This window comes from Onychomys torridus, chromosome 17 (assembly GCF_903995425.1).
Source record: "Onychomys torridus chromosome 17, mOncTor1.1, whole genome shotgun sequence".
NCBI classification, from domain to species: domain Eukaryota; kingdom Metazoa; phylum Chordata; class Mammalia; order Rodentia; family Cricetidae; genus Onychomys; species Onychomys torridus.
Genome location: NC_050459.1, coordinates 57,686,933 through 57,712,360, shown reverse-complemented (window position 1 = coordinate 57,712,360; position 25,428 = coordinate 57,686,933). Strand labels below are relative to the sequence as shown.

At 37.9% G+C, this 25,428-nt stretch overlaps 1 protein-coding gene and 1 pseudogene across 6 annotated transcripts in view; one reads left to right on the top strand and one right to left on the bottom strand.

The window, feature by feature from the left end:
* Marchf1 (membrane associated ring-CH-type finger 1) overlaps positions 1-25,428 on the bottom strand; it is a 764,409-nt gene that overhangs the window by 446,622 nt on the left and 292,359 nt on the right. The gene's annotated exons all lie outside the window — the stretch shown is intronic.
* LOC118597775 overlaps positions 6,945-25,428 on the top strand; it is a 165,382-nt pseudogene continuing 146,898 nt past the window's right edge.

Genomic DNA, 25,428 nt, shown 5'->3' with positions numbered 1-25,428 from the left:
AGATGTGGAACATTTGTTCATGCTGTGGAACATTTTTTTATAGATGCAAAGATGTGTTGCATTCTTTCATGTTGCATTTGTTTAACTCTGTGAAGCTGTGTTACTTGGCTTGTCTAAAACACCTGATTGGTCTAATAAAGAGCTGAATGGCCAATAGCAAGGCAGGAAAAAGGTTAAGTGGGGCTGGAAGGCAGAATAAATAGGAGGAGAAATCTGGTTGGAGCAATTGAGGAGCAAGGAAAGAAGGGGACAGCCACACAGCCACACAGTCAGACATGGAATAAGAAGGAAAGAAAAGAAATACAGAAATAGAGAATGGCAAAAGCCCAGAGGCAAAAGATAGATGGGATAATTTAAGAAAAGCTGGCTACAAACAAGCCAAGCCAAGCCGGGTATTTATAAGAATGAATAAGCCTCCATGTGATTTATTGGGGAGCTGGGTGGTGGGCCCCCAGAAGAGCCAAAGAGTAAACAACAACCAACTACACATGTGCAACATCTGGCCACAAGCCAGCACCCATGAGAAGGCACTCACCCGTCTTTAACCACACAGTTCCTTATGAATCACCCCTAAAACAGCTTTCCAGCAAGATGGGTGATGGACTTCCAGCAGCTACCCAGCTATTTTATGACAATGAAGTCTTTTTTCTATACCTCTCAACCTCTCAAATAATTGCCCTTAGTTGTGTGAGAAGTAAACCAAGCATGTGAATGGTAATAGTGGGGGAAGCTGGAGAAAAAAATATTTTCTTTTTATTGACATCTAGTAGAACTTTAGACTTCTTTTCAAGAGAGGCAAAGCATTTGGTTGTTCTTGTTTTGTTTTTATTTTAAAAGAAGGCTATGACATTGGGAATGTCAGAGCCAAAGTTCTGTTTTAAGTTTTAAATAGTGAGCCTAAGAAATCCGTAAAACAATAATGCCTCTAACCTGTAACCTCTTGCCCCAGGACAGATACTTCCTGAAATGCTGGAGGCTATTGTTTAAGGGAGATAACAAGCCACAAGTTTTCCACTCCCCTAAACAAGTTTGCTTGACCCATCTCCACCAGATATGCTTGATTACATGTAGGCAGGAAGTATGTCAAGATATATACCTGTCCCTGATTGGACCTGATGAGAAATACAGTAGCCTTATGGGTTTGCCTCTTCAAAATGTGACTGTCACCATTTTTTGGGAACCCTAGAATAGACCTGGCCAGAGTCCATTATCCTGGCTAATATTTAATTAAAATTTGCTTCAAATTTGGCTCAAAAATTGTGGTGGTGGTCTTTTTCTTGACCAGTGGGTTTAACATTAGAATAACAATTTTTAAGACTCTGTTTGATAAAGCCAGCTACCTTTCATAGTGCTTTCATCCCCATATCCTCACTACTAAAGTATCCTATATGTTATTACCTATCTTTACAATATTGCTAAATTTTAATGAAACAATTACTAGTTATAGCTTGTGAGCTTTCCATTTTATTTAATTACATGATACATTTATTTACATTGACATCAGTTACCAGTTTCCTATCGACTCTTATGCTAAGGGGAATATGAACATGAAGATCCAGTGATGCAGGTGCCAGTACCCTCAGTGTGAGCATGTTGAGTATCCATATCTGAAACACAGAGTCCTAGAGATAGGAGCCTACAGGTCCCAGAGAGTTATAAGTTATAAAGAAAATGTCCTAGAGCTTGGCTTTGTACCAATAAATACTAATGTTTATGCAATCATTATAATTTCTAGACATAGTACAATTCAGCTGAACACTTGACTAATGAAGATCAGTATACTTGTAAGAGACGGGTGCAGTGGAGGCCAGATTTATAATGTTAGTTAATTAAAATTTAAGAAGCTGTTGAAAGATGTTAAGAGTCAGAGGATCAGAAGTACTGATGAAAAATAGTATATTCTGGACATGACATGGGTAATTTGCCTATGACTCTTACCAATATGGTTGCCTGAACAGAACCACAGCAGTAAACATTCTAGCATGGATGGAGGAAGGGTTCACAACCCTAATGAGAAGAGCTATAGGCAGTTGGCTTCTGAGAGAGTAAGAATGTCACTTTTTTCAGGATAGAGCTTCCTGACTGATAGGTTAACCATGCCCAAGTAGTCAGGCCTACATCAATGCTTACATGTGGTCAACACTACCTGGAATATATATATATGTATATGATGTGTGTTAATATTTATAGAAAAAGAACTGTATTAATGTAGAATGGAATGTTGGAAGGACTTAGGAGGAGTTGGAGAAAGGGAGAACGGGTAGGATGAAAATATATTATACTCATGTATGAAATTCTAAAAACATCATTGGTAGTAATAATAAACCTTAATAAGTAACATTAGTATTGGAAGGAAAGGATAGATTAGTAGAAACAAAGTTGTCTATTGACAATGTAAGCAAAGAAAACTTAAAGCATCAATCTATAACATAAAAGAAAACACAATGTGCATCTATGCATGAGCAAGGCATCTTCTCCCCTGGCTTCCCCAAGGTCTTGGTTTCCCCAAGGCATAAATGAATTATCTCCTGAACAAGCCATTTCATGTTAATTATATGCTACCAAGGGGAGTCACAATATTGGCTTCCCCTCTAGATCTCTCTGGAGCTTACACACATGCCTTTTGATACTAATTTTTACATATCCATCTGTACCTCCAGACATAAATTAGTGAAGTTATATGAATCATGTTATATTAAATCTATGATTTTATAAAACACATGTATCTACTTCAGAAGGAAGTAACTGTGGTGGTTATACTAAGTATTAATTACTAATTATTAGTAATTAATATTAGTTATTCCAATATAACCTTGACTATAAGAAAATCAGGCATCTTGAATGCAAATATGAGACACTGTCCTTTCCTAAAACTATTATACTTTTTATTTATCCTTTGGGAATTTCATACATTTATACAATGTATAAATTTTAATCAAATTCATCCTCACTTCCCTTGTCAAACTTCTCTTCTATACCTTCCCAATTTCAAATCCTCTTTTCTCTTCTGTTTTGAAAACAACCTACTGGGTTGATTTATAGAGCTCCCTTTTAAATGTCCTAGCGACCTAGAAATGCTGCCTGTACTAGAAGGCAACATTCACCCACACACTTGACACTAACCTGACTAAAACTGGACATATATTACCTTGATTCTGTAGTTCTGGTGTTGACCAAATAAGTAAAACTTGCAACTTGATGTAATATAAGATACATCAAAATATAGACTCATTATAGAAGTTGATGTTAGAATTTCTTAATATCTTACTTACTTAATCTGTTAATTCCTTTTTACAATCTAGGTCTTCTGAATTGTAATGGTTAATAAAACATTTCAACATTCATTTTCTCTTTCTTTGCCACAAAACAAAGCAAATGCAAGCATCAGTAACAACAACCAAAAACAAAACAAACAAAAACACTGTTGTGAAATTATTGATTCTAGGACCTCTGTGTATGTTGTGGAAGGAAGATTAAGTTGAGTTACAACTGAGCAAACTCCTAATTCTGAAGTGATACCAGTTGTTTAATACGCAGATTGATTCTTTGAATAACTTTAAGAAGAAGGCATTCAGTGAACCCCAAAGGATAGTCCTTAATTATCAACAATCAGGAAATGTTCGCAGGAGGCCTGTCACCACCTATGAACAGGAGCCACCACTTGAACATGCAGAATTCATTGTGTAGTACTAAATAATCCTACTTTCTAATGTGCAGGGTGGGGGCAGCTTAAATTATCCAACTTGAATGGCATGTGTGACCCCTTAAGACCTTAGTTCATCGATGAAACAATTCATGCCCTCTACATGTATAAGAGAAACTAAACAGGCCTTTTCACAAGAACTTCTAACTTCGTTCTGTAGAAAACAAAGATGTATTTGAAATCCCTAAAGTGCCTCCCATTCCAACACTCAGGAATATCTCCCTTTAAAATTTTTTTTGCTCCCATCATCCTTCTCCTTTCAAAATGCCAACTGACCCTCATTATAAAACAGTATTAGCACATTCTGGGACAGGTGCTTAAACTTTCTGGGGTAAAGGGTGTTTAAAGACTGCTAAATGCAAAGCTCTTTCTGTGCTAAGGCTGTCTGGAGAAACTCAGAATGAACTAGCAAAAATCAATTATTTTAACTGGCTCTTGAGGTGACTTAGTATGAACTTTTCTAATTATGATAAGTAATCTGTCCACAGGCACTGGTGTCTTCCACTTTTAAAGGCATGATTATGACCAAAAACTGAGATGTTTGGGATGTGCTTGCTGCTACATTTGATGGGTCTTCCTTATATGAAGATACATAACTTCTTCAGTAAAAGCCTTTATTTCTTTGTTAGAGAATACCACTTTCCAAATTGTTTCCAGTAACACTTTCTTTATTGATTGTACATTGCAAATCTCCATCCACTCTTTGACCCTGGCTGTGCTTACTGTCTTGGCATCCAGCCAGTGTTCAGGTGGACCCCTTACTTACATTTAGTCACAATAGGAAGGTGATTTGCCTCAGAAAGAGACAGGTGATCACAAATTGAGGTTGGAAGGATGTGAGATGTGGATATGGATATGAACACTGAGACCATTTTACATGAGATAGAGGTAGAATAATTACATTTATATTTATTATATGGAAAAGGAAAGCCTTTTGGTTTTCAAAAATTATACAAGCCATGTCAGTTACTCCAACTCATACCAAGGAGAAATTGACATACAGTAGATTTCTAGTGAAGACTAGGAAGTGAAATAGTACTGTTTTTGAGACTCTGAAACCAGGCTGGCCTGGAACTCACTACCTAGCCTAGATGTCTTTAAATGCATAATGATCATCCGATTCTACTACACATTATTCATTTATGATCGTTCTGAGTTCCAAACAAAATTGACATCGAACATCATTGCAGAAAGTTTTCTTCAGTTAGTCTCAAACTTATGCATTGATCTTTATTTTGACATCTCATAGTTTTGGAACTGACCACTATCATCTCTTTCCTTTTCAACATTCCCCAAATCTTAGGAAACAGTGCTGGAAGCCTACAATCACATTGCCAAGTCATAGTAAGAATCGTATTCACAAAACCATTTCCAAGTGATACTGGGCTGATTAATTACTTTAACAAAGATTTTGAATTTCAGGGACATACGATTTCCGGTTTGCAAGACAACTGCTAAACTAAAAGCATTTTCTGCAAATGAATTCAAAGCAGAGGACTTGTGAAGTTTTCTGTAAGTTCTGATAACATCATTGCTTTAGAATGGCACATTTATAACCAGGTCAAATAAAATGGGCAGAGGCTGTAAATGCCCTTTGCATTTGAAGATAGAGTCAAATTTATTTTATTCCTCAGGAAATTTCGGACACCTCAATTTCATTTGCATTTTTGTTTTATTTGTGTTTGTTGTTTCCTTCCTCCTCATACCTATCCTTAAGAAAATAATAATAATAATAATAGAAAAATTCTGTTACAGATCTGGAGGTAGGAAATTTGCATGATACTTGGCAGTTAGAAAACACGTATTTGAAACAACAGAGAAGCCTCCAGACTTTGTCATGCTTTTTCCTTTCATTTGTCTTTTTGACAGTAGCATCCTATACAGCCTGGAGTAACCTTGAACTCAGGAACATCCAGCTTCAGCCTCCTAAGTGCTGACAGTTTTGCAGCATGCTCTGCCCACTTGGCATTCTGCCTTAACTCCAGTCATGACTGTACCCATAATAATATCATGCAATGCCCTTGACTCTGCTCAGTTTCTTTTTTAAAACCCATTGAAATCATTCCAAGTGTCTGATTTTTCAAGCAGTTTAACCTTATAGGAATGGCTGCTAATTCCACTCCAGAATAAAGCCTGAACATAATACAGTGAATATTACAGGATATGTTAAGTTTCAAACAACTCTTTCTTAAAGTACAAACGAACAGACATCAATGTCAAAATCCCATACACAAGACGTAAGGAATGGAGAACAGTAGATCCCCAAACACCAATTTGTGCCTTAGATGTGAGAGCTTTGTTAGCCCAGGAAGATGCGCTGCTTTGTGAAGAAAGTTATTTTCAACGCCCCCCACCCACAGCTGAACACAATTAGCTTCAATAGTTCCAAAAAATGGACAACAATAGTACTTGCAAGCAACCCAGAACATCCCGGTTCTACCTCGAGAATCAGGAAAGAGTCTTTATTTACAGAAATATATACAGAAAGAGATTCTGTAGAGTTCAGCCAAGGAGGCAGAAGTTTTACATCTATCAAGCAGCAAGTATCTCTATAGATTCAGTTTGTTGCTTCATTCAGAAAATAGTTAAGATTTATAAGCTCCTTAGTCACACACGAAATGATTCAGTCCGCTAGTGCACACAGAGCTGGGAGCCAGCTGCTCTTCAGTTAATGCTATATCCTGTGGTACAGACAGAGCTGAGCTGGCTGTGTGGGTTCTCTTATTGTGCCAAATCAAACCTCATCTTACCTCGACTTCCTTGTTCTTCTCTTTGTTTCTGCCCACTGAACTTCTCCCATTGCTGGCCGTCTCCCGGGCTGGGATTACAGAAATCTGGTGGAGGGGCATATTGGCAGGGCTGCAGGTGGCCAAACCCTGATTGGACGCCTTATGGCTTCACTCGCCCTGAGAAGCCCACCTGCAGAACTGTTCATATCCTTGCTTTGCCAAACTTGGATCTAAATAAAAAGGAGGAAAATAGTGTTGGAGACACCGTACAGCAATGGCTAAGCACACTGAAAGGAATTTTTTTTTAAATATGCAAGAAAGAAACCCAAGGAGTATTACATTCTCAAAAGGACGATTTACTGCAAGTCATAACTGCCCTGCTTTGTCACTCATGCATCCCCTCCCCTAAGAGCATCATGGGAGACAATTCAATTTCTACTGTACCTAATAACTGTCATGGAAACCAAGGAAACCCAGGTCTCACGGGCCCTTATTAACAACTGCTCCTTTTAATGGAACAGACTCCCACATTTGCAGCGACTGACACCGGCTTTTGTTTCCACCCAGATCCCCAGGAGTCTGTGGAGCACCCAGAGACATGCATCCTGCTGACAAGGTAAGTAAGCAGAAGGCTGAGAAGCTTAGTGTCCTGTTTGGATACAAATCTCTTCCTTGAAAGGCTGGGCTGGCTGCCTGGGTCATGATCGTCCTTTATGCAGCTACATAAGCTACTTAGGCCAAAGGAGCTGCCTGGAGTGGAGAGCTTACATGAGCTGCCAAGAGAAGGAAACGAAACGGGTGGAGGAGGAGAAGGGGAGAGATGCGAAGGAAGGAAGGAACGGGAGAGAAGAAGGGTGTGGGAAGAGAGGGAAAGAAGGAGAGAAGAGAGAAAAAAACGGAGAAGAGGAAGAGAAAGGGAGAGGGAAAGGGAGAAGGAGAATAGGGAGAGGGGGAAGAAGGAGAAAGAGAAAAGGAGGTAAAGAGAGGGCTGGAGGGAAGAGAGGCAGAGAAAGTGATGGAAAGCAGGTTAAAAAGATGGTGATGGGGAGAGAAGGTGGAAAAGAGAGAGCAGGAAGTAAGAGGGGAAGGAAGAGAAGAGGGAAAAAGGGTGGGGAGAGATGAGTGAGAAGGGAGAGGAGCTAAGAACAAAGGAGAAGAGGAAGGAAATGGGAATGAGGCAGAGTGTCAGGTCAGACAGAGGGAGAGAGGGAAGCCGGAGCAGAGAGGGTGGAACAAGGAATGAGGAGAGAGGTAAGTGTAGCCTCTCCCTCACTAACCCCAGGAGTGAGAAAGCTGCCCCCTCTTCCCTCAAGCCCAGACCCACCACCCCACAGCACTCAGTTCTGCTTCTGGAGACTCCTGTGCTGCTGGTTAGATTCAGATGTAGATATTTTCATTTCTGCTGAGGACTCCAGTGTCCTCTTATGAGGATAAAGTGATCAGGGGAAAGTAAATCAGAATTTCTGCTCTTCAGATTACAAATAAAACAAAACATTTTTGCAAACAGTCCATAGGTGGTCACCACAGTTAGTCACTACAGCTCATCTCCAGCTATCTTTGTATTTTATAACAATAATGCCACTGCCAATGAGATGTTACAGTTTGTTTAAACTCAGGACAGAGATCAAGTATGGCAGAGATAGCTACCACCATTGACACTAATATAAGAAATACACATGGGAAGACTGTCAAAATAGAAACTCTTTTCAATCTAAACATCTGCATTGAAATAAATACGATGCATTTTCAAATGTGAACCAATATGTGTTCCCTCTTCCAAGGTAGTCACCTTCATGTGGTCCCCTCCCCTGCTCTCCACCTGGCCCATCTGAAGAGGTTTTAAAAAGCATAGCTAACCTAGGGCATGTTGGTATAGATGCGGTCTCATCAGGGTTATGGTGAGCATCTAAAGTGACCCTTTTGCAAAACAATCATGATTCCTATACAGCAAGTTTTCAGAACCACCCTGTCCAATACTAACACAACCTTAGTACAACCAGCGGAAGTCCTCATGGAGATAACCTCTTGCTGTAGAATCCTTTCTAAAAGTAGTGGAGGGTTGCTCTAAACTTTAACGCCATTCATCAGTCTCAGCTCAGAAAGAAATAAAAATATGGCAATGGAAGCTTGCATGAAGGGACTGTGTAAGGGCAAGTCTCTTCTAAAACTTCTGTGCCTTATTCTCATCACTCAGAAGGCAAAGGAGGATGGAGTTTGAGGCCTGCTTGGTATGGAACAAGTAATCATCTTAAAAAATAATCCATATGAAGTTAAATTGGTGTTGGTTAAGCATTGCTATGGTTTACAGGTTACATATGTGACCCGTAACTACAAAGGAGATACATCCATACTTAGAAGCAATTGTTAATCCCTTTATACAGGACTGTCTTAATTAAGAGGAGATTGGCAATGGAAGTCTATAAATCTAATGGTCTGTGACAAATACTAAAATGTAAATTATAAACTTCTTTGGGAAAGGCATATTGCCAGTGTTTACTCCACAGAAGTCCTTGGTAACAGCCAAGGCAATTTTCCAGATAAAGTTAGACTTCAGTACTTTTCTCTAAAATATTCATTAAAGTTATAGGAAAGGAGATTTCCAGCTTGAATTAACAAAGTGCCTGTCTTAATCCTGCATCTCATTATGCATGTAGAGTGATCCTTTGTTTATTATGAGATTTTTTTTTTTGAAACTAAGATTTAAATTTTAAGTTACTTTGACTTGTATGGTTGAGTTAATTCAATTTGTTATCTTTTATCCTGAAATTTAGATTACAAATCAAATTTCAGGCAAAAACATTTCTACCTTAGAATATTTTGCATACTAGACAAGAGGATGTCTGTTAAAGAAAAGTTAAGAAAAGTTAACATTTATCCAAGCTTATATTAAGAATAGTGATAAACTGAGATAAAGCTTTGTGATTGTTTTTCAGGCAGAAAAAGATGTGTTCCCACACTTTATTTTAATATTTGGCAGTCTTGGAACACAGTAACCCTCATCAGCTGTGTCTGTGGGGGGTGTGTGTGTGTGTTCACCTGGGCTGTTCCTCATGTAGCTCCTGAAATGCTTTCCAGCCAGAGTGTGAAGGCTCTGGGGCAATCATCTCATGTAGCAGTTAAAAGCTCAGGGAACTGCTGGGATCTCAGTTCTCCTGTGGGAGTCAAGGCAGATTACACAGTCATTAACCCCATGGAGTAAAGGAGGAGCCATGCATCCGACAGCTGTGTGCTAACAATAAGCAGACAGTAGCCATGCCATCAAAGATGAGTCTCTCAGCTAACTGGTTTCCTCACAACTCCGCACAATCCAGATTTATAAACTGAACTTTGCGGAAACTTTGGACTATAATTATGAAGCTGTCATGAAATTTCACTGTCACCTGGACAGTTCCATAAGAACATTGGAATGTCTGTGTTGCTTCTGTGTACTCACTCTAGTCCTGGGGTTTTGGAACATGACTACATTGCTTACCTCTGCCTCCTAAATCCAGCACTGTAGGTACTGACTCTAACACTGAAGACCTCAGCTTCCCCAAAAACTTCTGCTTTGCTGTTCTTCTCAGCACAGGCTTTTAAAAGAAAAACAAAGCAAACAGTGCAGCCGATCCTCTACCCTGAGACCCATCTCAGGCTTTACAGAATCAATAAAGGCGTGCGGAATGCTAAGGGGCTGGTCTGGATGGCAATTAAGCAAGAAAGGAGACATCAGGCAAAGACAGGAAAGCAAGAAAACACCTGGTAACACACTAGGCAGACAGATTGACAATCCAATCACATAAACATTTACTGAGCATCACCCATGTTTTCTCACCATTACTGGGAGTGAATGGGAAAGAGGAAACTCATGAAAACCTTAAACACAATTTTCATGTCCAAGGAATTTACTGTGCCTTTAGGAAGAGAAGTAAATCAATTTTTTTTAAATGGCAGCCTACAACTAATGTTTAAAATTTGTAAAATACTGAGCATAAATGTCAGAGAAGACTTCAGTAACAAGAAGTCACTAGACTCAAAGCAAAACCAGGTAAGACAAGACACTATTTGAAATAACATAGAGTAGGCATTTGTCCAAGTTTGCTTCCTGGTTGCTGTGATAAAACACTGATTAGAAGCAATGGGCGGCAGGGGGATGAGTAAAGAAAGGGTTTATTTCAGCTTCCAGGTCACAGTCCATCATCAAGGGAAACCAGGGAAGGAACTCATACAAGAATCGAAACCTAGAGGCAGAACTGTCATAGAGACCGTGGAGGAAATCTACTTACTGCCTTGCTTGCCGTGACTTGCTCAGACAACCTTCTTATATAAACCAAGACCACCTGACCAGTGATGGAACTGAACCGCCCACAGAGGTTAATTCATCAAGGCTCTTAAGGATAAAAATGCAGCAGGGGAGTGACTGAAAACAGAATGCTAGTGCTTTTTTTTCCTAGTTCAAAACAGCCTCCTAGCCATCCAGCGGTTTTACCAGACCCATCAGAAGCTTGTGCAGCCATGGTAAATGCAGATATGAAACATCGCAAGCTGGTAGCAAATCTTAAGTGCCAGTGTGGTTTTACAGGCATTCAAAAATCTAAGAGTCTGAGCTATAGAGTGCCATGACCATGGCTCCACAGGTGCTGAGGAAGCCAAGCACTATGTGAATTGGCCAAGGATACGATATGGTAATTGCTCAGCCAATTAGACTGGATATCTCAGCAGTGCTATTATGATTCTTAAGGCTTGGAGGATTCTTAGAGAGATGCTGGTCTTCAGTCTATATTTGACCCCAAATGAAGCAGGTCCTAATATCAGTGAATTAGGAATGCAGCAGCCATGGAACAAATAAACATGTTAGCAAGCATCAACCTAACATAACTCATGCACCTAAGTCTCAGTGAATATCATGGGAGCAAGAACAGAGAGATCTTAAGAGTCAGAGGATTACGAAGTCTGCTGAATGACTTTGTGTCCTAGAAATGAAAAGGAAGCTATACCCACAATACTTGAGCTCTATGGTTATCTAAACAAGACCTGAATAATCAAAGCAATTGCCTGATAGCTAAAGGCTGCTGAGAGAGGGAGAATTAGTGTCTATTAATGAAGGGCCCCTGGGAGAGATTGGATGCAAAGTGGTCAGCCCTGAAATCATGTACACACAAACCACACTACCCAGACTCAGGTTATATTTATATATTTATAAATGTGTGTATGTGTGTGTGTATATATATAAAACAAGAACAATAATCAAAAAGAAGTCATCAGTTTGAAGGGTGGCATAAGAGAGATTGGAGTAAGCAAAGGGAAGGGAGGCGTTATGTAATTATATTGTAATTAAAAGGAATTTTTAACACCCTTTATGACAGTTTAAAAAAAGAGAACAAGGAGGAGGAGGAGGCAGAAGGAAGGAAGGCATCAAAAACCCAGGTTTCCTTTTTCTGTGTTCTTTATTTCTGGGCTGCTAGCCACATTTAGGATGGGTCTTCCCACTTCAAATAATTTGATTAAGAAAGTCTGTCATAGAAATGTCAGCAGCTTGCATTTTAGTTGTTCTAGACTTAGTCAAGTTGCCATAGTACATGACACTGTGAATTTTCCTTCAAGGGCTCTGAAGAGGGAGTTTTGGCCACTTAGTGGTGAACAAGAAAATAAGTTGCCACCTGCACCATCTATAATCCAGTGGGACTGTAATTGAATTGACATTTCCTTGCAAGTCTGTAAGTAGCAGCTACACTTCGTATTTCTTCTGTATTGGAAATGCTTTTGTATTTTAAGGAACAGACAATAGAAGTCAAGTGAGAAAGAGTAGCATCTGAGAATTATGTCCTCCAACTCACTTTTATGTCTCTCCCACTGGGTTCTCTGAGAGCTCAGCTTCTCTGAAACACACAGCCAAGCTACCTTGCCTGCTCTGTATTCCAAATGGGAGCACAGGCTTCTAGGTGGTAGAGGCTGGTGATTAAGGGCAGATATTTTCCTTCCTGAGAAAGTCTTTCCTCCCTGTGGTTTTGCTAGGAGACACTTTCCTTTCAAATAAAGTAGGTCATGAATGCTTCTTTCTTTAGTTTTAGCTCTTTCTTCTTGGTGTGGCATCACTGGACTCTTTGGCTTCATTAGCTCTGGTTAGAACATGTCCTGGGGCTGCCAGTCTTGGAGGGCTCCATCACCTAGTTTACTTCCTAGGCACCATAATTCATTCCTTCCCTAGACTGCATAGGCTTTTGTACCTGAGTCTTTCCTTAACCTTTCAACTTAAAACATTTGAATAGCAAAAATTTAATACTAATCACATGATTTTCTTCACTATGCTTATATATCATATCAAAGAAATTCTTCCAATACAAAACAATCAAAATCAAGATTTGTTTCCATGGTTTCTTATAGCATTTTAGTTTTACAGTTTATGTTTAAGAGTATGATCTCTTTTGAGTTAGTTTTCTGTAAGGTATGGTGTGTAAATAAAAGTTAATTTAATGGGCTATGTGTATGTAATTATTTTAGCATCATTTGTTTTAATAAAATACATATTATTATAATAAAACATTTCTCTTTTTTCACAGTGAAAAAGCCTTAGAATTATTCCAATTAGTCTGTCCCATCCCTGATATTAATTTTTTCATGTATTTTACTCTCCATATGCTATTTAAAAAGCAACATATTGTTACTGTTTATTTTCAGTTAAGTCCAATTGACCTATACAGGTTGTCACCTGCTGGGAACCTACTAATACTGTGTCCCAAGACCACCTTTTCCCTTAGAAACCCAGTGGTCACATAGGGCTGACTTAACGTGACTGAAATGAACTTTCCTAGTCCAGCCAGCTATGCTTCCAGGAATAGTTTCATCTTGCATTATGAAACAGAACCTACTCTTTGTCCCAGAATGCTATTGGGCTGGCTGCCTTGGCATAATGTGTCTGTGGTTGTGAGTTCCTGAACCCAACAAGCTTTAAACAATTTCATCTTCTTCCATTGAACATGATAAGTGGTAATAGTTGTTTAAATATAATACTTAAGGCAATTCGCAGATCACTCAAAACTCTGCAGGTAGTAGCTGTAGCTGGAGTATTCGTGTGTCCACCTGGCTCCTCCAGCTGCTCAGACCCAATTAAACACACAGAGACTTATATTACTTATAAACTGTATGGCCATGGCAGGCTTCTTGCTATCTCATTCTTATATCTTAAATTAATCCATTTCTATTCATCTATACCTTGCCACATGGCTTGTGGCTCACCAGCATCTTCACTTGTTGCTTGTCATGGTGGTGGCTGGTAGCATCTCCTTGCCTCAGCCTTCCACTCCCCAGAATTCTCTTCTCTCTTTTGTCCTGCCTATTCTATACTTTCTGCCTGGCTACTGGCCAGAGTTTTATTTATCAATCAATCAGAGCAATACATTCACAGCATAGAGAACATACCACAGCAAGTGGCCATCAACCTCCTATGAAAATAAGAAATTTCTAATGCTGTTCTAAAAATTCTAGATTTCTCTTTAAATGCTTATTTAAGATTTTGTTTTTTAATATTGTATTACATGAGGAAAACAATTTGTAAAAGTATCTTCTTTTCCTTTGGGGGTTTCTATATTTCATAATGTTTTACAATTGAAAAATACAGTAGTGGGCAACACAAATGCCCATAAAAGAGAAAAGTGATTAAAAGATAGCCTTGTCATTGCAATACAGGACAAATGTGTGCCTATGTTTCCTCCATGTTTGTCTTCAGTTATTTTAATCACTACTCACAAATGACTCCATTTTGAAAAGACTATTACTTTAAGATAGTTGAAGAATGTGTCAAATATCAGAAGTAAAGACAAAGTATATAACTGAGTGCCCAGGATGTAAGTGAGCAGCGGAGCGGTATGAAGCTAGGAGTCACTCTCCAGCAGAGAACGGAAGGAAGAAAACAAGGAAGGAAGGGAAGGAGGGAAAAAGGAAGATTGCTGTTCAGGAGAAAAAAGGAATTCTACTTGTTTTCAAAATTCTAAACAAGAGTTTATACATTTTTCTACTTTTTTGAAACTTCAAAAATGAAGCAAGTCCAATTGGAGAGTTGTTGGTTACCACTCAGGGGTGCATGTGCAGGCCACTACTGTGCCCTGAAGCTTATCATGTCCTGCTGGTTCTTGTACCTCACAGGTGTCGGAGCTGACTAGAACTCTTGGTTGTCTCCTTCCTCCCTTGGGAAGCTTGCAAGGTGCTTTCCAGTACCATTTTTTTTAAGATAAAAAATAAAACCAAAAACCAAAAAAGTGAAGCAAAGCATTTTTATTATTTCTTCTGGGAAGAAACTTTAGCTAACTATGTGCTGAAGAAGAAACAATGTTGCTATTTACTCTGTGTGATGGGCACAGTAACTTGCCCTCCACTTCCCCATCCTTCTTTTAGATAGAACTTGTTGTTTATTGAAACATTTCTTATGAGGGATCCTCCCCAACAAAAAATAAGTATGGTGACAACCCCCCTCCCCATAGCGACATATGTGAGTATCACCCTTTTTAATTACATTGAAGCAACTTCATGGTATGTTTACTGCATTGCAGAATGCAATTAGGCCCTATGTGATGCGCAAGGAAGCATGAGAAAACAGCTTTACAGGGGAGTTAAGATTGATAGACCCGGCCCTACTTGGTGATTAAGGGAATAAACTACAGCTCGTAACCTGTGCAGTACAGATAACAACTGCCACGTAATTTTCAGCATGAATGAATCAGTATGGTCTAGTGACAGCAAATTTCACTGTGAATGTGAGATTACAATGGAGGGCTGAGAGGATAAGAGGAAATGGAAGTGCTCAGAAGAAAATGAATTGATAAGAAAAAAAAATTGAAGACCTGAATTTTATAGGCTATTCTTTGGTTTATCAGAAAAACAACAAAAAAACACCAGAACTAGAGGCAGTACAAATAACCTCTACTATGGTGGATTTATTTATTTATTTATTTATTTATTCATTCATTCATTCATTCATTCATTTATTTATTTATTTACTTACTTACTTACTTACATCATATATAAACACAGTAAATTGTTACTTTTTCTACACCAGAACTTTGCAAATATTTGGGGCTGGGGAGGTGGTTCACTATATAAAGTGCTTGCCTTACATGTGTGAGGACAGGAGATCAGAGCCCACCACACATGTGTAAAATCCAGGCAGGCTTGATGGCCCATCTGCTCTCCCAGCACTTGGGAGGTGACATTCTCCAGAATAAGCTGGCTACCTAAAAGAGCCCACCACAGTCAATCTGCTCCAGTGAGAGACACTGACTCAATAAATAAGGTAGAAAACAATTAAAGAAGGTATTCTATGTCAACCTGGGGCCTCCACATGCATGCTCCTAAGGGTGTACCCACACATATGCACATGGGCAAACAGCCACATTTATGTCACACACACATACTTGCAAAAGTATTTAAAATACCAAGTACTGTGGAAAACATTTTGAAGTTAAAATACTCATGGTTTAAACAGAATGATGAAATAATTCTTCAGGGCCCAAATTCTAATGTTTTGTTTGTTTGTTTGATTTTTTGGGGGGGGTTTAAAATATCTAAGTTATCATATAGAAAGTTAACAAAACAAAACTATGAAAAAAGAGTAGCAATAAACTCTTACTGATCTCTTTGGATGTTATGATTCTATTATTTTAGTTAACTTTCACAAAATTATGAGAAATAGGCAATGAAATAACATCTTCCATAAACAAATGGTAATGAATAAATTTAATAGTAATTTGATAATTACAGTAATTATTAAATTTATTTGTAAAATATATTTAATAATTATAGTAAATTGATTTTTGTTTTCCTTTTTGAAATTATGACATAATTAAAACATTTCTCCTTTTCCATCCTTCCTCCAAACCTTCCCATATACCCCTCATAATTCTCCTTCAAATTCATGGCTTCTTTTGTCATTTATTATTATAGCATGATTATATATGTACAGATATACATATATTTTCCTATTTTAACTTGCTCAGTACATACAATGTTACTAAAATGTATGGGAAGCTACAACTCTACACAATAATGATATGCAACTCAGGACTGCTGAGAGTGGGAGAAACCGTCCTCCCCAGGGAAGAGCACCCATCAGTTATCCAATACCAAATGGTCACCCCTGAAACATACATACCAGTAACATTATGCAGACTGAGCGAGTTACATTTAGAAATATATATATATATATATATATATATATATATATATATATATATATGTGTGTGTGTGTGTGTATTATATGTGTATCTATGTCTATAAACATAGATACATATATTTATAAACATGTTCATATACATACATACATATACTCTTGTAATAATAATTAATGAAAAAAAGAGGACATGAACTTGAAAGAAAACAAGGAGGGAAATGCAGAAGAGTTTTGAGGGAAGAAAAGGAAGAAATCATGCAATTATAAACTCAAAATTAAAAGAACAAAACAGAAATAATATCTGTTAAAATGAGTTAGGAAAGAGCAAATGTTTTAACTTCAACTAACAACAATGAAGTACTTAGAGGTTAATGTCTTAACCTTACCCAAAGATAATTCCTCTTAGGGTGGTTTTAAATAAATTGACAGATACTATTATTAGATGTTGACATTTTCTATATTGGAAAGGAGAGCTCAGACTGATGCAAGAATCATGTAGTAGTGGATCTGTGTTTTATAATATAAACATAAAAATTGCTATCATAACTGAATTGGGAAGATTAAAATAGAATTGCACAAAGTGATTGAAATACTGTATGTGTATAAATAAGTGGGATGTCAAACGGGTATTTCATTTATCACACAAACCCAAAGTCTGCAAAAATGAAAATGTAAACATTCTAGTTTTCCTATATTTTAACTATTGTTTGAAAGGCAGTGGGACACACATGGATGTACATTTTTATTTCATTAGTCTCAACAAGTGATATGATTCCAGACAAGCCACAAAAAATGTTCAGTGAATGGCTGATAAATGGATGAAGAAAATGCTCAGCTTCTGTGATTGAAAAATATGAATTAAAACCACAGTGTATTGTCCCTACATGATTACCAGAAAGATTACAGTTTAAATGACTATTCTTGAGGATATTGAACAAAGGAAACTGCTGTGAGATGTCTTTCTGTATGCTGTGAATATATGCTGTTCCCATTGGTTAGTGAATATGGATATTTTGGCCTATGGCAAGGAAGTTTACAACCAGGTGGGAAATCCAAGTAGAGAGACAGAGAGAAGGGTGGAGTAAGGAAGACACTGGCAACTGCCCAAAGAACAGCAAGATGCCAGCAGACCGGTAATGCCATGGCCACATAACAACTTACAAATTAATAGAAATGAGTTAATTTAAGATGGAAGAGTCAGCTAGCAAGAAACCTGCCATAGGCCATATAGTTGGTAATTAATATAAGCCTCTGAGTGATTATTTTATAAGCAGCTGCAGGACTGTGGGGCCAAGTGGGACCGGAGAAACTTCCCACTACTGGAGGTATTTTCTTTTCATTACTAGGAAAATGTAGGTTTGGAAAGAGTTCAACATTGTCTAGTAGTGAATATATGCATTCCAAGAGACCAATAATTTCCATTAACAATGAAACGTAACATTTCTGACCACAGAGTTAGCATGGAGTTTATAGCATATAATTAGATTATGGATCTACAAAATTTCCTGATTAATTGAATACAATACGGAACTACAAAGCATAACTTTACGATTCGGGGCTGGAGTAATGGATGGGTAATGTGTTTGGCTGAGATGGTGAGGACCACAAGTTGATCAGGGAACACTTTTTGAACTTGCTGATTTGCTATTAAGGCAGAGATGCTAAGTGAACTATTCTTGTGCAAAGGGCTGAGCTGTGATTGGGAATCTAGAGTTGTTCCATAGATGATTTTTATAGTTATACCACTAGCTTGTGCTATTGAGGAAGTAATTAGAAACAATGGAAGAGAGACCAGTGCCTGATTATAATTACAGTAAACATTAAAATCTGACTAAGCTATGAAAATGAAGAAACAAATTAATAAGAATGCATCCCAGGCAATTCCCAACTGCCTTGGAGCTCTTTCCTTGTACTTACAGATCCCTTTCCACAACCACCTTATGCTGATTTCCCCTCTAACACTCTCTATCCTAATGAATGTCTCCCTCAGTCTCCCTCATTCATCCATCTCCCATCTGCTTTCCAGGAAACATCCAAAGTTTCCTGACCTGATTATTTTCAAATTGTTGCCAGTTTCTGCTTTGTAACAGATAACAGTTTATGGTACTTGTGTGAGTTTCCATCATGGAAAAAACACCTATGCAAGTTGTGATCTTTCCCATATAATTATGTAATGATACAATGAAAAATAAATGAACAAATAAAAAGAACAACAATATTTTCATCAGAAAACCAGACACAACACACATTGTTTTCTTGAGATTAAAATGCTTAAACTTTATGGTGTTACCTTGTCTGAATGAAGTCATGTAAAATTATAAATGAAAATTTTATAAATGGAACCACATTGTTTTTTCATGTGTATGTATACCTGTATGTATGTATATGATGTATGTGTGTGTGTATATGCATGTGTTCAGATGTAAGTGCACTTGTGAGTGAATGTAGCTATGTGTATAAGAATTCATGTGCGTGGAGCCTGGGGATAATGGGAGTTTCCACTCCTTGCTCTTGGCTGATTAATAAATGTGGGCTCTCTCAGTTGAAACCAGAGCTCTGTGATATTGCTCATATAGCTAGACAGCTTACTCAGGAGATCCTCTTTCTCCTGCTTCCCAGCTCTGGAATTACAACAGTTGGGCAGCCAGGCTCACTGGCATTTACATGAATTCTGGGGATCCAGTGTCTCTGGTCTTCAAGCTTGCTGCTAACATAACAAGCCTTTAAGTTCAGACCTGTCTCCCCACTTTCTTAATGTGCAATTATATTAGCAAATGAGTCCACAGTATAAACACATGGTATGAGAAGCAATGACCCTTCATTCCTTGCTTTGGTTTTCTATTTTTCAATTTTTATTTTATTTGTCTATTCTTCCATTATGTCTGTAAAAGGAAACACAGGATAAAGAGGTAAATGGAGAAGAGTAAGTAATCTGTGTTTATTAACCTATGCCTACGTCCTGAGTAGGGCTAGATAAACAAAGAATTTTTATTGTTTTACACAAAGGCACCAATCTGGGTGGGCAGGTATTGGGATAAGTAGGGAGAGTGCATACCAGTTAAAATCCCAACAGGAAGGGGATGGTATATTCAGAATTCAGTTCAAGATGATTCACTGACTGGGCTATCAATCAGTAGAAAAATAGGCAATATGCAGAAAACCTATAAAGGATGGTGAAGCATCCACGGGACTAGAAACAATGGGAATTCATTACTTCTTAGTATGCAGGCACAAAGTGAAGGTCATGGACCACAAGCTTGTTCTGTAAAGGTTGCACTTAGAAACACAATAGTGCAGTACCACAATAGTATAAAAATGCTGTGGGATAATGCTTTTGTACAATGGTTTAATAAACGCTAATTGGTCAGTAGCCAGGCAGAAAGTATAGGCTGGATAAATAGACAAGGAGAATTCTGGGAAGAGGAAGGTTGAGTCAGGGTCTCCAGCCAGACACAGAGAAAGCAAGATGTAAAGGCAGAACTGAAAAAAAGTACCAAGCCACATGGCTAAACATAGATAAGAATTATGGGTTAATTTGTGTAAGAGCTAGTCAGTAATAAGCCTGAGCAAATGGCCAAGTAGTTATAATTAATATTAAGCCTCAGTATGTTTATTTTATAAGCAGCCCACAGGACTGTGGGTTCCTGGCGGGACCCAAGAACCTTCTGGTTACATAAAAACCCAGCCACATTCCCTCACACTTTCATCTCTGGAAGCCATGTTTTATTGCTGAGCCCTTTTGTTAGCCACAGGGGAAGGGAGCTATAATAAGGAAGTGTGGCAATTCCCAATCCTGACTGAGCATCTCAACTCTGTTCCAGGTCTGTGTAATTGATTGTGAAACTTATAAGTGGCATGTTCATCAATCCATCATATTAATAATAATTGCCTCAAACAGAGATGATAAAACATTACTTATACTGCCAAGTTATGATACATCAATAATTCATGTAACATGATAAATAAAACAATGAAAAATGAAGGGATAATAAAATAGGATAACAGGAAAATATAAAGCTGGCATAAAGTAAATACTTAAAAGAATTTTTAATTTAATGAATAATTTTCTACTAAGTGATAAATATCAATTACTAAAATGTGGATTGGAGACATGGAACAAAAATACACAGACATATATGCACATTAAACTAGCAGTTTAATAACCTATTTGATACTTTGCATGAATGGAAATAGCCCAGCATGAGGCAATGTTTGCTAATCCAGTGTTTGGCTGTATTTCATAAGACAGTGATAAAAGTCACGGCATGGTGCAGAACTTAACTCACAGTGTGGTTCTTCTTGCATCAAAGGGACAACATGGATTGATCTTGGCATGGCAATAAAGGTAAGCCAAAAGAAATTGGGTTGAAATTGTATGTGCCATGTAGCCCTCAAAAACTATGCAACAAAATTAGGTGAAGAGTGCAGAGGTTCTTAATAAACACACAGAAACCTTTTAATATGCTATTACTAAGTAAGACACAAGGCTTATGTCATTTCAGCTGTGGCAAACATCTCACATTTTCCACTTCATATACCAGTGACACCTACTCATGGAAGTTGGGTTATCAGAGAGGATTATGAAGAGAAGACAGTCTGAATGTGAGCATTCATCTATTATTCATGACAGCTTGACTTAATCTCTGGCTCAAGACATTGTTTCTCTCCAACATTTACACTCCACATAATGCTAAAAAAATAAAGGCATATACATGTCGCTTCCCCATTATGGTATGACGCCACTTGACTACAGATTTTAAGATTTATTAAATGAGAATTTTAAGAATTCCTGGCATCTGATTTAAGAAAATCCAAGTAATTTTTCTGAGAAGCACTTGAGTATGTGAATTTTTTACCAAGCTGAGAGCTTTCCATTTTCAGTTATGACACTTAGTATTTCCAGAAACAGCCATGTGAGACAGGCAGCGAGGAATACACATGTTTACTTGGGATGAAATAATGCTCATCCATGAAGTAATAATACCATTTAAATATACTAAGGTATTATGGAATTGGGAAATGTAAAGCTATGTTTGGCATTTTGGTCTTTGGATTTGTCTTCTGAAGTGAACTGTGTATTGGTGGGTGATACAGAATTGCAGAGAAAATGCACACATCTTAAACATCAGTATAGCTCTGTGTTTGTACTAACTATGCAGGGGCAGTTTTTTATGTTTTCTCTTTAATATTCTAGATATGATTTTGTTCAATATGAGCAAATAGGTTTGATATTATAAACTTCTTATGTCTTTAAAGGAAGGAATAGATTTATTTTATACTTTGCTTGCAGTGTAGAAAAGATGTTGGGGAAGAAACAGTGACCACATTCTGAACTAAATGTTAAAAAAGTGTGGCCTGTGATTAATAATTTTATCTAACACAAATCCAAAAGTTAAGACTATGGTGTATTTAAAAAATATATCTGAGGATATGTGTAATTACTGATATGTGTCATTTTATCAGATTGCAGGTAATAAATTTTGTTTGAGATCTCAGGTGTAAGACAAATAAGACAAATTTAACAGGAACATAAACTAGTAAAATCGTGATATTCTGGAAGTATACTGGCTAAGTGTTTCTATGATTCACTTTACAGCAAGTCCACCTGGTTATTGCCAATTAAGGAAAATACAAGTTTTATGGCAGCATTTGTATGTGCTAATGAAATACTTTTGTTTGGCTGCAAGAATGCTTAGTCCTGGATCCATGAGTCCTCTAAGTTACCAGAACCTCTACATTCTACTGATCTCTAGAAACATCTTCTTTCACTGCTTGTAGCATGTTAGCTACCGTTATTTTTAGGGCATACTTTTTCTCTCAGAAATCATTGTTTCACATGTTTATCTAGTCTTAGAGCCTAGAAGTTCTCTGTTGATAGAATTCATGCCTACTTCATTAATATCTCTGCCACAACTACTGCAGCCAGAATTCTCTGGGCACCCTGTGCATATAGAAACTCTTTGTTCAGTAGATGATGACTAATCACCGAGCCCAGCTCTTGTATGTCTTATAACAAATCCCATTTGGCTAGAACATTTATATGAACTTTTCTTTTTCAAAATGTTTCAACAATTCAGAGCTAGATTTCTCAAAATATGCCTCTAGTACAGGGAACATAAATATCATGTAGAAGTTGATTGTTAGTGATAATTTTTTAAGGCAGAATGACATGGCATAGACAGAAATATTGTCAATCAGTGAAAAGGAAGCAAGGTATAGGGTACAATAGAAATAAAGAAGATAAACATGCCCTATTCCTGAGTTTCTTTACTGTCATATTGCTTCAAATAAAAACATCTCAGTATAGATAAGTGGCCGTGTAAGTGTAAGGAATGGAACTTGTATTGAGACCCACTGTCAGCATCTTTGAACATCCCATCATTTTTGCACTAATTAGCCAACAAGCCAGGCTGCGATAGTTTCATGGACATGGCCTTGGTCGGTGTGGAGTAAAAGGACTTTATCATTCACTGCAATAAGAGCATGTGAGTGTGGGCATGTTTCTGGTACTGGTTCTCTGATCTGAATTATCTGCGGGTTGACACCCAAGGGTCCAAGAGCAGTACTGATGGCAGAAGACCAGCCCAGGCTTATCCCAATGTCTGATCATGGCCTTGGCTCTAAAGGACTCACAATTTCTAGACAACCAGCAAATCTACCTTCTGCCCTAGATGGAGGTGCTATTTCCATTTTCCAATGCTGGGCAGTCTACAAATATTGGCAAGTCAATAGTCCACAGAAAAAACTGTGACTACTTCTTTGTGTAAGATAAGCCAAAAAAACAAAGGCTCTTGGGAATGTGTGTGTGTGTGTGTGTGTGTGTGTGTGTGTGTGTCTGTGTCTGTGTGTGTGTGTGTATGGGTGTGTGTGTGTGTGGGTGTGGTATGTTTCCATCATGTAGCAGGTGATTTTTCATATTTTAATTAATAGAGGGAAGACATATGATCTATTTATAAATATCATTTTTAGAATTACTTGATACTAAATATTAGTAGATTTTAATGTTAAATATGAATATAAAGATTATAATCCTTTCTTCTAAAATCAATCAAGAAAGAAAATGGCTTTCATTTCTATTAATAATTAGTTTCTCTGTCCTGTAATAAATTTAAAATTCAACATAAAATTCTTAATAAATCTACAGTACACTGAACCTAAAATATGTGAGTGAATGCAATATAACTCACAGCACACTTTTATAAGGGGAATGAGGAGAAAGTTGAATTATGGTTTAATGAATCAATTGTGTAGAACAGCATGAGGAAAGAGTCAGTTACCTATTGAGAACACATAGAAAACCTTCCTTGGGAGAAGACAGGACTCTTTTTTTTTTTTCTGTTTTTTTGTTTGTTTGTTTGTTTGTTTGTGGAGTTTGTGTGTGTGTGTGTGTGTGTGTGGTTTTTTGTTTGTTTGTTTGTTTTTCAAGACACTTTCTCTGTGTAACATTCTTGGCTGTTCTGGAACTTGCTTGGTAGACCAGTCTGGCCTCAAACTCACAGAAATCCTTCTACCTCTACTAAAGGCATGCAGCACCACTGTCCAGCTGAAGATGCGACTCTCACAGGGAAAGAAGTATCTTGATGGAGAATAAGAAAGTGCAAATTAAGGATAGACTAATAGTTTTGTAAATAAATTAAAATGAATGTTATTATTTGAAAGACAGGATAAGACAACAACCACCACCCCAGTTGTATCAAATAAATGAATATTGTTTTAAGGAAATATGAAGATTTAGAATTTGTCTTAAATATATTTAAAATAAGGGAAATCTGCTTAAGAGTACACGCAAATAAATTCTACCATGGATTTGATCATTGTATTACTAGAACTAGTGACACCCGTCTAAGTTAATATTTATCCCAGATAATTGCTCTAAACTCTAACAGGCAGCAAAGACACAGGTGAGTCAGTCCTAAAATACCATGGAGTCAAGAATTCCTCCAGCACCATGAATGGGCTTAATTAATCTCATCTTATATTATTGCTATTGTTTTCTTAATGTATGTGTTCAGAAGCATATTATAAATTAGTATATATACATTTGTTATTGATTATTCTGGACAGATTTTGCAGGCCACTTCTTATGAATGACCATCTTTAAGGCTCAGTGTGTACTCCAGGCAAAGTGATGTCTTTTTTGGCCATCTAAGGATAAAGGAATTTCTTTTTTTGTTGTTATTTATTATATTTGTGTTTTAATTTTACACATCAGCCATGGGTTCCCTTGTCCTCCCCCCTCCCGTCCCCGCCCCCACCTTCCCCCAGCCCCTCCGCTCCATTCCCATCTCCTACAGGGCCAAGACTCACCTGGGGATTCATTTAAACCTGGTGGATTCAGTACAGGCAGGTCCAGTCCCCTCCTTCCAGACTGAGCATGTGTTCCTGTGTAAGCCCAAGGTTCCAAACAGCCAGCTCATGCACTAAGGATAGGTCCTGGTCGCACAGCCTGGGTGCTTCCCAAACAGTTCAAGCTATTCAATTGTCTCACTTATCCAGAGGGCCTGCTCCAGCTGGGGGCTCCACAGCCTTTTGTGCATAATTCATGTGCTTCCATTCCTTTGGCTATTTGTCTCTGTGCTTTTCCAATCTTAGTCTCAACAATTCACACTCTTATAGTCCCCCCTCTTTCTCAATAATTGGACTCCTGGAGCTCCACCTGGGGCCTGGCTAAGGATCTCTGCATCCACTTCCATCAGTTATTGGATGAGAGTTCAAGCACGACAGTTAGGGTGTTTGGCCATCTGATCACCAGACTAGGTCAGATCAGGCTTTCTCTCAACCATTGCCAGCAGTCTACAGAGGATGTATCATTGTTGATTTCTGGGGACCCCTCCAGCACTCTGCCTATTCCTGTTCTC